Genomic DNA, 13407 nt, shown 5'->3' on the forward strand with positions numbered 1-13407 from the left:
TCAGATTCGCGTTGATCATCGAAGGAATGAGCATTACACCGAGGCCTGTACTCTGGAGCGAGATCGATTTGGAGGTGGAGGGTCCGTCATGTCACAGCATCATCAGACTGAGCTTGTTGTCATTGCAGGCAATATCAACGCTGTGCGCTACAGGGATGACATCCTCCTCCCTCACCTGGTATCCTTCCTGTAGGCTCATCCTGACATGACCCTCCAGCATGACAATGCCACCAGCCATACTGCTCATTCTGTGCATGATTTCCTGCAAGACAGAAATGTCAGTGTTCTGCCATGGCCAGTGAAGAGCACGGATCTCAATCCCATTGGGCACGTCTGGAACCTGTTGGATCAGAGGGTGAGGGCTATGGCCTTTCACCCCAGAAACGTCCGGGAACTTGCAGGTGCATTGGTGGAATAGTGGGGTAACATCTCATAGCAAGAACTGGCAAATCTGGTGCAGTACATGAGGTGGAGATGCACTGCAGTACTTACACCAGATACTGACTGTTACTTTTGACCCACCTTTGTTCAGGGACACATTATTCAATTTCTGTTAGTCACATGTGGAACTTGTTCAGTTTATGTCTCAGTTGTTGAATCTTGTTATGTTCATACAAATATTTACACTTTCAATTTGCTGAAAATAAATGCAGTTGACAGTGAGAGGACGTTTCTTTTTTAGCTGAGTTTATATACAAGTATTCGGCCCCCTTGAACTTTGCAACCTTTTGCCACATTTCAGGCTTCAAACATAAAGATATAAAACTGTATTTTTTTGTGAAGAATCAACAACAAGTGGGACACAATCATGAAGTGGAAAGACATTTATTGGATATTTCAAACTTTTTTAACAAATCAAAAACTGAAAAATTGGGCGTGCAAAATTATTCAGCCCCCTTTACTTTCAGTGCAGCAAACTCTCTCCAGAAGTTCAGTGAGGATCTCTGAATGATCCAATGTTGACCTAAATGACTAATGATGATAAATACAATCCACCTGTGTGTAATCAAGTCTCCGTATAAATGCACCTGCACTGTGATAGTCTCAGAGGTCCGTCAAAAGCGCAGAGAGCATCATGAAGAACAAAGAACACACCAGGCAGGTCCGAGATACTGTTGTGAAGAAGTTTAAAGCCGGATTTGGATACAAAAAGATTTCCCAAGCTTTAAACATCCCAAGGAGCACTGTGCAAGAGATACTATTGAAATGGAAGGAGTATCAGACCACTGCAAATCTACCAAGACCTGGCCGTCCCTCTAAACTTTCAGCTCATACAAGGAGAAGACTGATCAGAGATGCAGCCAAGAGGCCCATGATCACTCTGGATGAACTGCAGAGATCTACAGCTGAGGTGGGAGACTCAGTCCATAGGACAACAATCAGTCGTATATTGCACAAATCTGGCCTTTATGGAAGAGTGGCAAGAAGAAAGCCATTTCTTAAAGATATCCTTAAAAAGTGTTGTTTAAAGTTTGCCACAAGCCACCTGGGAGACACACCAAACATGTGGAAGAAGGTGCTCTGGTCAGATGAAACCAAAAATGAACTTTTTGGCAACAATGCAAAACGTTATGTTTGGCGTAAAAGCAACACAGCTGAACACACCATCCCCACTGTCAAACATGGTGGTGGCAGCATCATGGTTTGGGCCTGCTTTTCTTCAGCAGGGACAGGGAAGATGGTTAAAATTGATGGGAAGATGGATGGAGCCAAATACAGGACCATCCTGGAATAAAACCTGATGGAGTCTGCAAAAGACCTGAGACTGGGACGGAGATTTGTCTTCCAACAAGACAATGATCCAAAACATAAAGCAAAATCTACAATGGAATGGTTAAAAAATAAACATATCCAGGTGTTAGAATGGCCAAGTCAAAGTCCAGACCTGAATCCAATCGAGAATCTGTGGAAAGAACTGAAAACTGCTATTCACAAATGCTCTCCATCCAACCTCACTGAGCTCGAGCTGTTTTGCAAGGAGGAATGGGAAAATATGTCAGTCTCTCGATGTGCAAAACTGATAGAGACATACCCCAAGCGACTTACAGCTGTAATCGCAGCAAAAGGTGGCGCTACAAAGTATTAACTTAAGGGGGCTGAATAATTTTGCACGCCCAATTTTTCAGTTTTTGATTTGTTAAAAAAGTTTGAAATATCCAATAAATGTCGTTCCACTTCATGATTGTGTCCCACTTGTTGTTGATTCTTCACAAAAAAAATACAGTTTTATATCTTTATGTTTGAAGCCTGAAATGTGGCAAAAGGTCGCAAAGTTCAAGGGGGCCGAATACTTTCGCAAGGCACTGTATATATTAAATTCTGACATCAGTCAGAGTGTTTTCTGCAGATAGAATACCCATCCGAGTGGAGAAGAGGAACTGAAACACAAAATGAGTCTGATGCCAAGCAGAAATGACAGCAGAGCAGACAGGCCTGTAGCCCTAGCGACTCCAGACTCCAGACAGACACTGTGTGTACACGCTTCAGAGCAAGTACTGTTCTTCCTTCAGACAAGCATGTGTCAAAACTTTTTTCATTTGCACAATGTCTCTTGTTCACATTCATTTGTAAATGTCCAAGCTCCTACCTATATATGTACATCTTTATGAGCTGGATTACTGTCTTTGCGCTCGCTAGCACATTTAGCAAGCAGCCTCCATGGAACTTCGCTATTACTTGTGCTAATTTTGTTAGCATTCCGGTAACAGATGCCCAATGGTTATTTTTCCGTTTTTTGGCGCCCCCTTGTGTACTAAAATGTAAATCCCCGGATAAGAGAAGGACGATATGAAGATATGAAAACCTGGAAACCGCCCAACCCTAGTGTTAGTACTCCATCCCTCTCTCGCTCTGTCCTACATCCCATCCCTCCATCTCTCACTGTGATGTAAACTGTTTTCTTCAAGTCAATCGCTCCCTGAGCCCTCCCTCCTTGCCTGTCTCTGTCTCTCTCTACCCCTCTCCCTACATCCATTAGGAAATGCTCGACACACACACACACACACACACACACACACACACACACACACACACACACACACACACACACACACATTTTAACTTTCTAGTGTGTGCAAAACATTTGATCCTGTGTTATGAAGTTCTTTGCTAAAACTATATTTTACTAAATAGTAATAATACATGTAATATAAACTGAAATGTAAGAATAATATTTCCAGATATTCCTTTACTGGCACCTAAATCAGCTCAGCAGGACAGAATGGTTTTCAGTTAGAACAAGGATCTCAGTAATACTGTAACCATTCTCTGATAGAGGAGAGAAAGTCTGTTTGCTGTTGTTTAGTCCTGAAGAATGTTAAGTTTCATTTCCTGATTATATTTTGAATTGAATTGGACCAATGACTGCAGAGTTCATGGGCGGGAACAGACAGCTGACTCGACTCGTCCAATGAAGGAACAGAGCCGCTGAGAGTGAAGAGAAGCAGAAACAGAGACAGACCCAGACATTGGATCAACCGAATCCCGCATCAGCTACTCCCCCCACACACATACACCCCACCACCCCTCTTCCTTGCCTCAACACCTTATAAAGTCAGATGCTGTATTGAGAAGCAACACAACATTTCTCCTGACTGGAAAAACGTAAAGACTGAATAAACTGTCTTGATCTTCATTCAGTTCATTCTAGTCGACAGATTGACATTATGACTTGATGTTCAGTGATCTGTAGAAGAGAAGCTTCACTGTGTTTCCACAGCCTGAGGAGCTACTGAAGAACATCTGACTGATATATTACAACAACAGGAGACTCCTTACAGGTGCGTCCTCAATTTGAGGGACTATAATACTGATGTACGGTTTCTTTTGTGTTCTATTGATTTCTATTACACACAGCCCAATACTGTGTATCCACAACAACTGCTACTCAGCCCAATAGTATGGCAGTCCCCTGCTCTAACCTCTGTTTGTGCATGTGTGTCTGTCTGAGTGGTTGAGATAAACGGAAGTCGAATTTCCGTTGGAAGTTGTGTACAATTGGACAATAAAAACAGCTTATCTTATCTTATCTTATTTAATAAAGATAAGTCAACGTGATTATGGTGATTAAAGTTAGTCTATTCCACTCTATATAACTCTGACTGTTCACCACAGAATGAGAGAATGTACTGACTTCAAACTGAACACTGAAAATACCTAGAATTTAAATTAAAATTGTCATAATTCCAGCATGATAGTAAGAGAGAAGGTTAAATTATGTTCCTCCTAATCAGTCATCTCTCTCTCTCTCTCTCTCTCTCTCTCTCTCTCTCTATATATATATATATATATATATATATATATATATATATAAATAGGTGTGCCATGTCCGTTCCCTATGTGGAGGTGAGGAGTAGAGAGTTGGGTGGGTCGGTGGACATCGGGCTGTTCCACCAGCATCTCAGCGGGGGGTCACATGTCAGGGGACCCGGCGTGGGCGCCAGCATCGAGGCATCCAATCGGGACGGAGTCAAGTTGATGGCCAGAGCCCAGGTTCTAACGCTGTCTCAAGGCGAAGGGGAGGGGAGGACCAGGGTGGGGCTGGCGTTTGACACGGGCGTAGGGATTGGTCCAGAAGGGCTGGAGGCAAAAGTGTTGGGGACTGGGCTGAGGCTGGGGCCGAGACCCACTGTGTCCCTGGTGGGAAATGAACTGGAGTGTTCTGTCATGTAGACTTTGACTGTGTCCTAAATTGTACACCATAGTTCCCTATATATTCCCTATATAATGCACTTTATAGGGAATAGGGTGGGGATGAACTCTGTGTTCTGTCATGAAGTCGCTAATGTACACTGTTTCTGGAACAGCTGGCAACCTGAAGGGTATCACTTTACTCTGGACAATGTTGCGTGTTGGAGCATGTTGGGGTCAAAATGGTTGAACCTAAATGTATAATAAAATTTAAGAGTTTAAGAGTTTTTACATATTAAGAGTGTGGCCTACTTTTACTGATGTCTTTTAGCATTCAGGAAAGGGAGCGTTGAGAAAGAGGGAAGGGAAGAGGACAGGAGGAGGGTGGAGGAAGAGAGAAGGAGGGAGGGGATAGGAGGTGGGGGGGGGAGAGAGAAGGTGTGAGGGGGGAGGAAGAGAGAAGGTGGGAGGGGATATGAGGAGGGGGGAGGAAGAGAGAAGGAGGGAGGGGATAGGAGGGGGGGAGAGAATGAGGGAGGGGATAGGAGGAGGGGGGAGGAAGAGAGAAGGAGGGAGGGGATAGGAGGAGGGGGGGAGGAAGAGAGAAGGAGGGAGGGGATAGGAGGAGGGGGGAGGAAGAGAGGAGGGAGGGGATAGGAGGAGGCGGGGAGGAAGAGAGAAGGAGGGAGGGGATAGGAGGAGGTAAGAGGGGAGTGAGAGGAGAGGAGAGCGATTGGACTGGACTGAGAGGGGAGGGCGATTAAGGATACACAGTCATATAATGTCACAGCCATAGATATTGATTTACTGTATATACATCATTGATCCAGTGGTGTGTATTCATGGTTAATAAGGGAACACAGGCGTCCCCAAATACAGTATATGGAGACTGTTTAGGGGGGGGGCTATCTGTTGTTCCATGTAGTGAATCTGTTATTCAATTCATTTGTATGGGCCAAACATTTTTTTCATCAAATACATTTTAAAAAAAGTATCCTTCAAGGGGTCTTAAAACATTCTAAATCAAATAGCTAAATGATCCTTGGTATGGGCTTTTTAAATCAATTCCATAATTCCTATACATCCTGACAAAATATACCATATTACTGGCCTGCTAATGTGTCTTCACAGGTCCAAAAAGGAACTGGGGCTATCCCACCCGGTCCCGATATGCATAAAACAGTTTGTTTCAAACAGACCCAAGGACAACTGGACCCATTCATATAGACTTGGTGGATCTAGACCTGATCCGATCTGTATGAGGGAAGTGAGCAGAAAAGTCATTTTTAAGCTACTTTATTAACCAGAGCTGATAAAGCGGGAGAGGAGTGAGAGAAACACAGAGGGGCCGTACCATAGCCACAGGAAGTAGGGGTTCTGAGGGTGCAGGAGCACCCCCTGGAAAATCTGATTCAAAAATATAATATTAATGAAATATAAATATTTTTCTCTCACAAAAGTAGTGCACTGGGCCTTTAGTTGTCCTGTATTAGCTGACCATAACTATGCAAATCGCATCCCCCCCTCCCCACCCACTACTTCCAACTGTTATGGGCCATACTGTGAACGAGTCCTGCCTGGTCTCATAGACTAGACGTTGCACTACTCATCTCATATGTATATACTGTATTCTATTCTAAAATCTGATTTGATTTGACATAGTAAATGGAAATCCGGAACACATTAATTAGTATGTATGATATGTTACATTTGGTATGGTTACATAAGACAGATGGTTACTTAAAGCCAAAATGAAAGTAGGGTGGTTGGTCGGGGTGGATGGGTAGGGATTTGATGTGAAAGTCTAGCAACACAAAGGTTGTGAGTTCAAATCTCATCACAGACATGTTTTGCTAATTAGCAACTTACTACTTTTTTTTTTAGCTTCTCTGCAACTACTTATATGCTGACCACACTGCCGGCATTGCGTGTGCGAGCTTTGCAAAATAAATGTACACATGTTATTCAATCATTTTATCTAAACTGCTCGCGTGCATCAATGAGCATCTGCATATACCCAGATTGAAAGATGAACTGTGGTCCACACTCCAGTCCAGTGGGGGATGGTAATGCACCTTAAAGTTTGTCGCCAACCGCCATATACAGTCCACAGAAGAAGAAGAAGAAGAAGAAGAAGAAGAAGAAGCAGAGATTAGTAGAAACTAACTAGGTTTCCCCTTTTATCTGTGAATTAATTGTTGGAGTAGAGAACACACGATTTTGTGTTGATTCAAAATGGGTCAAAATTCTACAAAGATCCAGAAAAAAAGGACCTTGTGGATTTCAGGTAAAATAACAACCCAATGTTTATGTCCCAAATTAGCTAGCAATTGCAAGCTAGCTAGCTAAATGTTCATGAATGTTTCATGTGTTTCGACTTGTCCCCAAAATGATATAGTTTGTTCAGAGTTAGTTTTGATATTTTTTAAATGATCTCGTCTGGTATGGATGGACAAAATCAACATGCTGGGTCTAGTCAGCATGTTAGCATGTTAGCTAACCCTTCCCCTATAACCCTAACCTTAACCCTTTTAGTTAACCCTTCCCCTAACCCTAACCTTAACTCTTTAATCCAACTCATATACTTAACCTTAACCCGTAACCCCTAAATTCATAATACATACCATACAAAATATAACATATTATACTAAATGGGAGTGTTTTGTAATTACGTACAGAATAATACGAAATGCTCTGAGACCAGGTTGGCGTGTGACATGGGCAGCAGGGAGGAGAGAGGGAGAGATAAGAGACAGCAACCAACCAAACCCGGCCTCTGCTATAGTAGACTAATAGCTGCCATAGATAGATTATTCATCATCAAATATGAATATGTTGTACCTGCCTTGGACTGCATCAAACCGGGATAAGCTAGTTAAGATAGCTGACGTTAGCTAGCTATGCTAACTGAGGCTGCAGTGCATGGCTTTCTCATCTTACAGATGGAGAGATAATAACAACTCATAATGTTATGTAGCAGCCTGCCTACCTGTTGGCTCTTGGTCGTTCTAGCCTATCCTTCTCTTTTAACATTTAAATCTGTCATTTTAATTCCATCTTTCATTGATTAGATATCTCCTAACTTTTGCCATACATGGAGCGAGGCTCTGTGACTGTAGCCTATTGCCGCTTTGATGACTTATGATTGGCGCCAACAACAAGCTACATCTGCCACACTCTACTCACATGAAAAGAAAGAGCAGCAGCGTAAATTATACAATGTCTCTCTATGTACTACAGCAGTCCTGTTAGGATCTGCACAGGCTCTTTCAGACAAGTCAGTAAAAATCACACATACCCGAGAACCATGGCTACCATATCAGATCTGACCCAGACCCATGACATTATTTTGAATTCTGGATCCAGACCAGGTCCCGGATTGGGTCTAGGGTATTCGAGTACCAGATCCGGTCTCAAGTCTCAAGTATTGGGTACAGGTGGAACCAGTGAAGACCTCTAGCCTCACATTGTAGGCTTAACTGCAGAGAAAATAAAACATAACTGATCAAAATGGTAGCCCAATCATAATACCATTCTTCATTACATTGTGTTGTTGTAGCTGAGGTAGGATACATTTCTTGTAGCCGAGCTAAAAAACTGAAACAATAGGGTTGCTTTTCAAGCTGCATACCTGGGGACTGGGAGGGAGGCACTCTGGGAAGTCTCGGGAGCGCACATAGTGTAGGCTACCTTTGATTTCCTTATCTGATAACTTTTCTTTCTCTGTGCAAAGTGACTGTATATCTTTACTGCATTATTAAGCCTAACACTGAGTTTATCAGTGTACATCTCGAGCCTCTCTGTTTTCATTGCTCTGTTGCGTCATTACTAGAGTCCCAGGAAAAGCCAGACTATAAAAACGTAACACTTATTTTGACTTATTTTCTTTGTCCTACTAATGGCCTGTTGGAGGAGGGACGCGCCCTTGCTCTTGCTTGCTGAATGTAAAATAGTCTAAAGCATTAAGAACTGGTTGGGCGTTGGAAAATAGAAGAGCATATTTTCCTATCATGAACCTATTTTAACACTGGGCTACATCCTGATAAAATACACCATACCAGTGGCCTGCTAATGTACCTTTCTGGACCTTCTAAACTGTCAATAATAGACCCAAACTGGTCCAAATGGTTGCATAATCAGGCTTAGGCTCAAGGCCTATGCAGTTATTTTGTCATTAAGCAAAACAAGAAGTTTGAGCGGTTATTCTAATTAGCCTACATCACTGCAGTTTACAGCCCATGGACAATAATTGTGTACTCACTTGATAACAATTAGAAATGCATCATTGCACTGTCTACTTGTAGCCCAGGTTCAATAATGGTCTTGTTTAAAAATGTAAGCCTAATCAATAGTGGAGCTTTGCGTGCCAGGGTACCACAGAGCACAACCTGGAGGAAAGCACTAGGTCCTTCAGATCTTCAATTTCATCATCTTTTAACTTCTTTTTTTCTTGCACTTTGACAGGAACATATTTAGAGTATAGCCCTAATATTTAGCTAGTGAATGTCCTAATACTTAGCTTCTTAATTCGGCTACTCATAACTTCCAGCTGTTCCTGTGCCAAATAGGTCACAGGCTAAGCAAGCCTTTCCGCTATAGGTCATTCGCCCTCTCCTTTAATCCCATGGGAAGCTATATCTACAAAAGCTATAGGTCATTCCCCCTCTCCTTTAATCCCATGGAAAGCTATATCTACAAAAGCTATAGGTCATTCCCCCTCTCCTTTAATCCCATGGAAAGCTATATCTACAAAAGCTATAGGTCATTCCCCCTCTCCTTTAATCCCACGGAAAGCTATATCTACAAAAGCTATAGGACATTTATTTAGATACTTTTGTATATTAAGCCTGATAGCCTAATCATGGGGAAAAAAACACGTTTGCTCTTTCTAAGTGCTGAAACACTATGGTTCCAAAATCTGACAAGGTTTTTCTAGGGGATTCTTGTATTGGAATCCTATAGGATCCTATAGGATACATTGAAACCTATAAGATACAATCCTATAGTACTCCAATAGGACTTGTTCCAAAATGTATTAGGATTTTTCTAATAGATTCTTGTATTGGAATCCTATAGTATCCTATAAAATAAAATCCTATAGGATATACAGTAATCCCATAGGAGTCCAATGCATTTATTTTTCAGTTTTGGCGACCCCCAAATGAAAATATAGCACTCCTAAATGTAGCTGGTTGTCTTCAGCAGGTTGTTCTCTAACGAGTAGCTTAATGAATGTAAACAAAACCAATCCTACCTGAAGACTGAGGCTACTGAGGGCTAAATAAAGGGAGAGTAATCATGGTGATGATGAAGTCCCGGTGTGCGAAGCGAGGTGGAGCAGGTGTGTACAATGATGGTTGCCAGGTGTGCGTAATGTTGGTTGTCAGGTGTGTACAATTATGGTTTCCAGGTGTGCGTAATGTTGGTTGTCAGGTGTGTACAATGATGGTTGCCAGGTGTGCGTAATGTTGGTTGTCAGGACCGGTGATTAGAAGAACTGCGATGTCAAGTGCCAGTGAGAGAGAGCAGGAGTAGGCGGCTCCAGCCACAGGACGACACCGGCCAGGGGGACGCCCCGAGTGGGAGCGGGCCAGTCTGGGCGGTGGAGGTAGAAATCCAGGATGATTTTGGGATCCAGGATGTCATCCACCGGGACCCAACAGAGCTCCTATGGACCTTACACCTCCCAATCCACCAGGTACTTCTAGCCGACACCCACAACATCGGGAATCCAGGAGGGACCTGGCAGTATAAGCAGGGCTCCCATCGATGTCCAGGGGAGGTGGAGGGGTGTTGCAGGGGATGGCACCACGCAGGGGACCAGGAACCATCGGCCTGAGGAGGGAAAGATGAAAAGAGGGTGAGATTCGGTAGTTAGTGGGGAGTTGTAATCTATAGGTTACATCGTTGACCCTCCCGAGGACCTTGAAGGACACCACAAACCAGTGGCTCAGCTTCCTAATGGGCAGGTGGAGTGGGAGGTTCCTAGTGGAGAGCCAGACGCGATCACCAGGATGGAACACCAGAGCCTCACACACTCCTTCTTGTGGCTGGCGGCATGCTGGAGCCTCACATGGGCATTGTTCCAGTTCTCCTCTGCGACCCGTGACCCCCAGTGAATTGGGGGCCACGGTCGGAGACAATATCCTCCGGGAAAGGCCATAGTGCCGGAAGACCTGCTGGAACAGTGCCTCAGTGACCTGGAGAGCGGTACGGAGACCAGAGATAGGGATAAAACAGCAGGATTTAGAACATCTGTCCACAATTAACAAAAATGTAGTCAAACCCTCAGAAGAGGGGAGATCAGTGACAAAATCTATGGACAGATGAGACCAAGGTCGCTGGTCCCTACTGAAGCGTGCCGGGACATATACTCAGCAGGAGTTGACATAGCAAGCGACGTCCTGCGCCAAGGTGGGCCACCAGTACCTTCCTGGAAATAGATTGAACAGTGTGGGTGATACCTGGGTGTCCAGCGATGAGAGATGTGTGCGCCCAGGTCAAAAGCCGATCCCTTATCCTCGTGGTGCACTCTGGAGGACAAGTAGCAGGCGTGGGTTCCCTCTACAGAGCCTGTTGAGTGTTCACATCTACTTCCCAAAGCATGGGGACAACGACTCGGGAGGGCAGAACGATGGGTACACTCGTGACAGGAACCTCTCCCCAATCGTAGAGACGGGACAGGGCATCGGCTTTGATGTTATGATATGCTTTGATATGACAAGGTGAAGTCGAATACAACTTCCTATTGAGGCAATGTAAGTTATATTTAAATTTAGAGTTACTGACATGAAAAGAAGCATATACAAGCAATCAATCAAATATATTTTATAAAGCAACCTTTGACATTAGCAGTTGTCACAAAGTGCTTATACAGATACCCAGCCTAAAACACCAAAGAGCAAGCAATACAGAGGCAGAATTACAGTGGCTAGCAAAAACTCACTAGAAAGGCAGCAACCTAGGAAGAAATCTAAAGAGGAGCCAGGCTCTGGGGGGTGGCCAGTCTTCTTCTGGCTGTGCTGGTGGAGATTATGAAGGAGTACAGCAACTTAGGTCAGATGGTTCTTCAAGAGGTTTAAACGTTTATAGATGACCAGCAATGTCAAATAATAATCACAGTGGCTGTAGAGAGTGCAATAATTCAATACCTCAGGAGTAAATGCCAGTTGGTTCTTCATAGCCAAGCATTTAAAGGTTGAGACAGTAGGTTCCGGTAGAGAGAGACCGGGTCAAACAGCAGGTTCTGGTAGAGAGAGACAGGGTCAAAAAGCAGGTTCGGGTAGAGAGAGACAGGGCCAAACAGCAGGTTCGGGTAGAGAGAGACAGGGTCAAACAGCAGGTTCCGATAGAGAGAGACAGGGCCAAACAGCAGGTTCGGGTAGAGAGAGAGGGTCAAACAGCAGGTTCCGATAGAGAGAGACAGGGTCAAACAGCAGGTTCGGGTAGAGAGAGACAGGGTCAAACAGCAGGTTCGGGTAGAGAGAGACCGGGTCAAACAGAAGGTTCGGGTAGAGAGAGACAGGGTCAAACAGCAGGTTCGGGTAGAGAAAGACAGGGCCAAACAGCAGGTTCCGGTAGAGAGAGACAGGGTCAAACAGCAGGTTCCGATAGAGAGAGAGACAGGGTCAAACAGCAGGTTCCGGTAGAGAGAGACAGGGTCAAACAGCAGGTTCCGGTAGAGAGAGACAGGGTCAAACAGCAGCTTCCAGTAGAGAGAGACAGGGTCAAACAGCAGGTTTGGGACAAGGTAGCACATCCGGTAAGTCCTGAGCAGGTTAGGGTTCCATAGCCGCAGGCACAAACAGCAGAGACTGGATCAGCAGCACGACCAGGTGGACTGGAGACAGGGACAGCAAGGAGTCGTCAGGCCAGGTAGTACTGAGGCATGGTCCTAGGGCTCAGATCCTGCATCCTTTATTCAACTTGAGTGTAGACTGGAGGTTATGTAACATGATTTTGCCTACTTGTCAATCCAGATCTGAATGTTTGATGTCCTTTTTACTGTACACTGGTCATAGTATTTTCTTCCACAGCAAATCACTGAATGTCCTACTACAAGGATGTGGTCAGGTTGAAATACTCCTGAGTCACAATAACACAGAATACACAAACACCGTAGATTGCCAGGGCAAGTACATTGAGCAGCTGGTTACCCGACACACACACACACACACACACACACACACACACACACACACACACACACACACACACACACACACTTAATTTAGGTTAGTGTGTAGTCAAGGCTTTGTCATTAAAATAATACTATGCCTATCTTTCAGATCTGCCAACCAGGCTCGTTGGGTGACAGATGACAGTGTTTCCACCAAGCTGTTCCAGGCCTGGAGTGGCACACTGGAACTTCCGGATGCACGTATACTCACTCACTCTGTTTTGTTGTATAATTATTGTCACTTACAGAAATAAGTATGACTCTGTATATATTATGTATGATGAGGGTTTTTATTTCATCCATGTGTCTGCTCTACGGCAGCGGAGGCTCCTCAGGAAGGGGAGGACCATTTTCCTCAGTGAATATTTTTTAGATAAAACTACTCTAAATATATTTACATGTCAGCAAATCACACAATTTTGCATTGAAGGTCTATAGTAGCCCTAACAGCACTCTGTAGGGTAGCACCATGGTGTAGCTGGAGGACCCCTAGTTTCCGTCCTCCTCTGAGTACATTGACTTCAATACAAAACATAGGAGGATTGTGGTTCTCACCCCCTTCCGTAGACTTACACAGTAATTCTGACAACTTCCGGAGG

The 13407-nt window shown here is 44.1% G+C and overlaps 1 long non-coding RNA gene across 1 annotated transcript; it reads left to right on the plus strand.

The window, feature by feature from the left end:
* The first annotated feature begins 3512 nt into the window (after positions 1–3512).
* LOC118965319 lies at positions 3513–4928 on the plus strand. Its single transcript, XR_005052675.1, has 2 exons — positions 3513–3779; positions 4317–4928. It is a non-coding gene; the product is annotated as an uncharacterized LOC118965319 (long non-coding RNA).
* Positions 4929–13407: the final 8479 nt, after the last annotated feature.

Source organism: Oncorhynchus mykiss, chromosome 7 (genome assembly GCF_013265735.2).
Source record: "Oncorhynchus mykiss isolate Arlee chromosome 7, USDA_OmykA_1.1, whole genome shotgun sequence".
NCBI classification, from domain to species: Eukaryota; Metazoa; Chordata; class Actinopteri; order Salmoniformes; family Salmonidae; genus Oncorhynchus; species Oncorhynchus mykiss.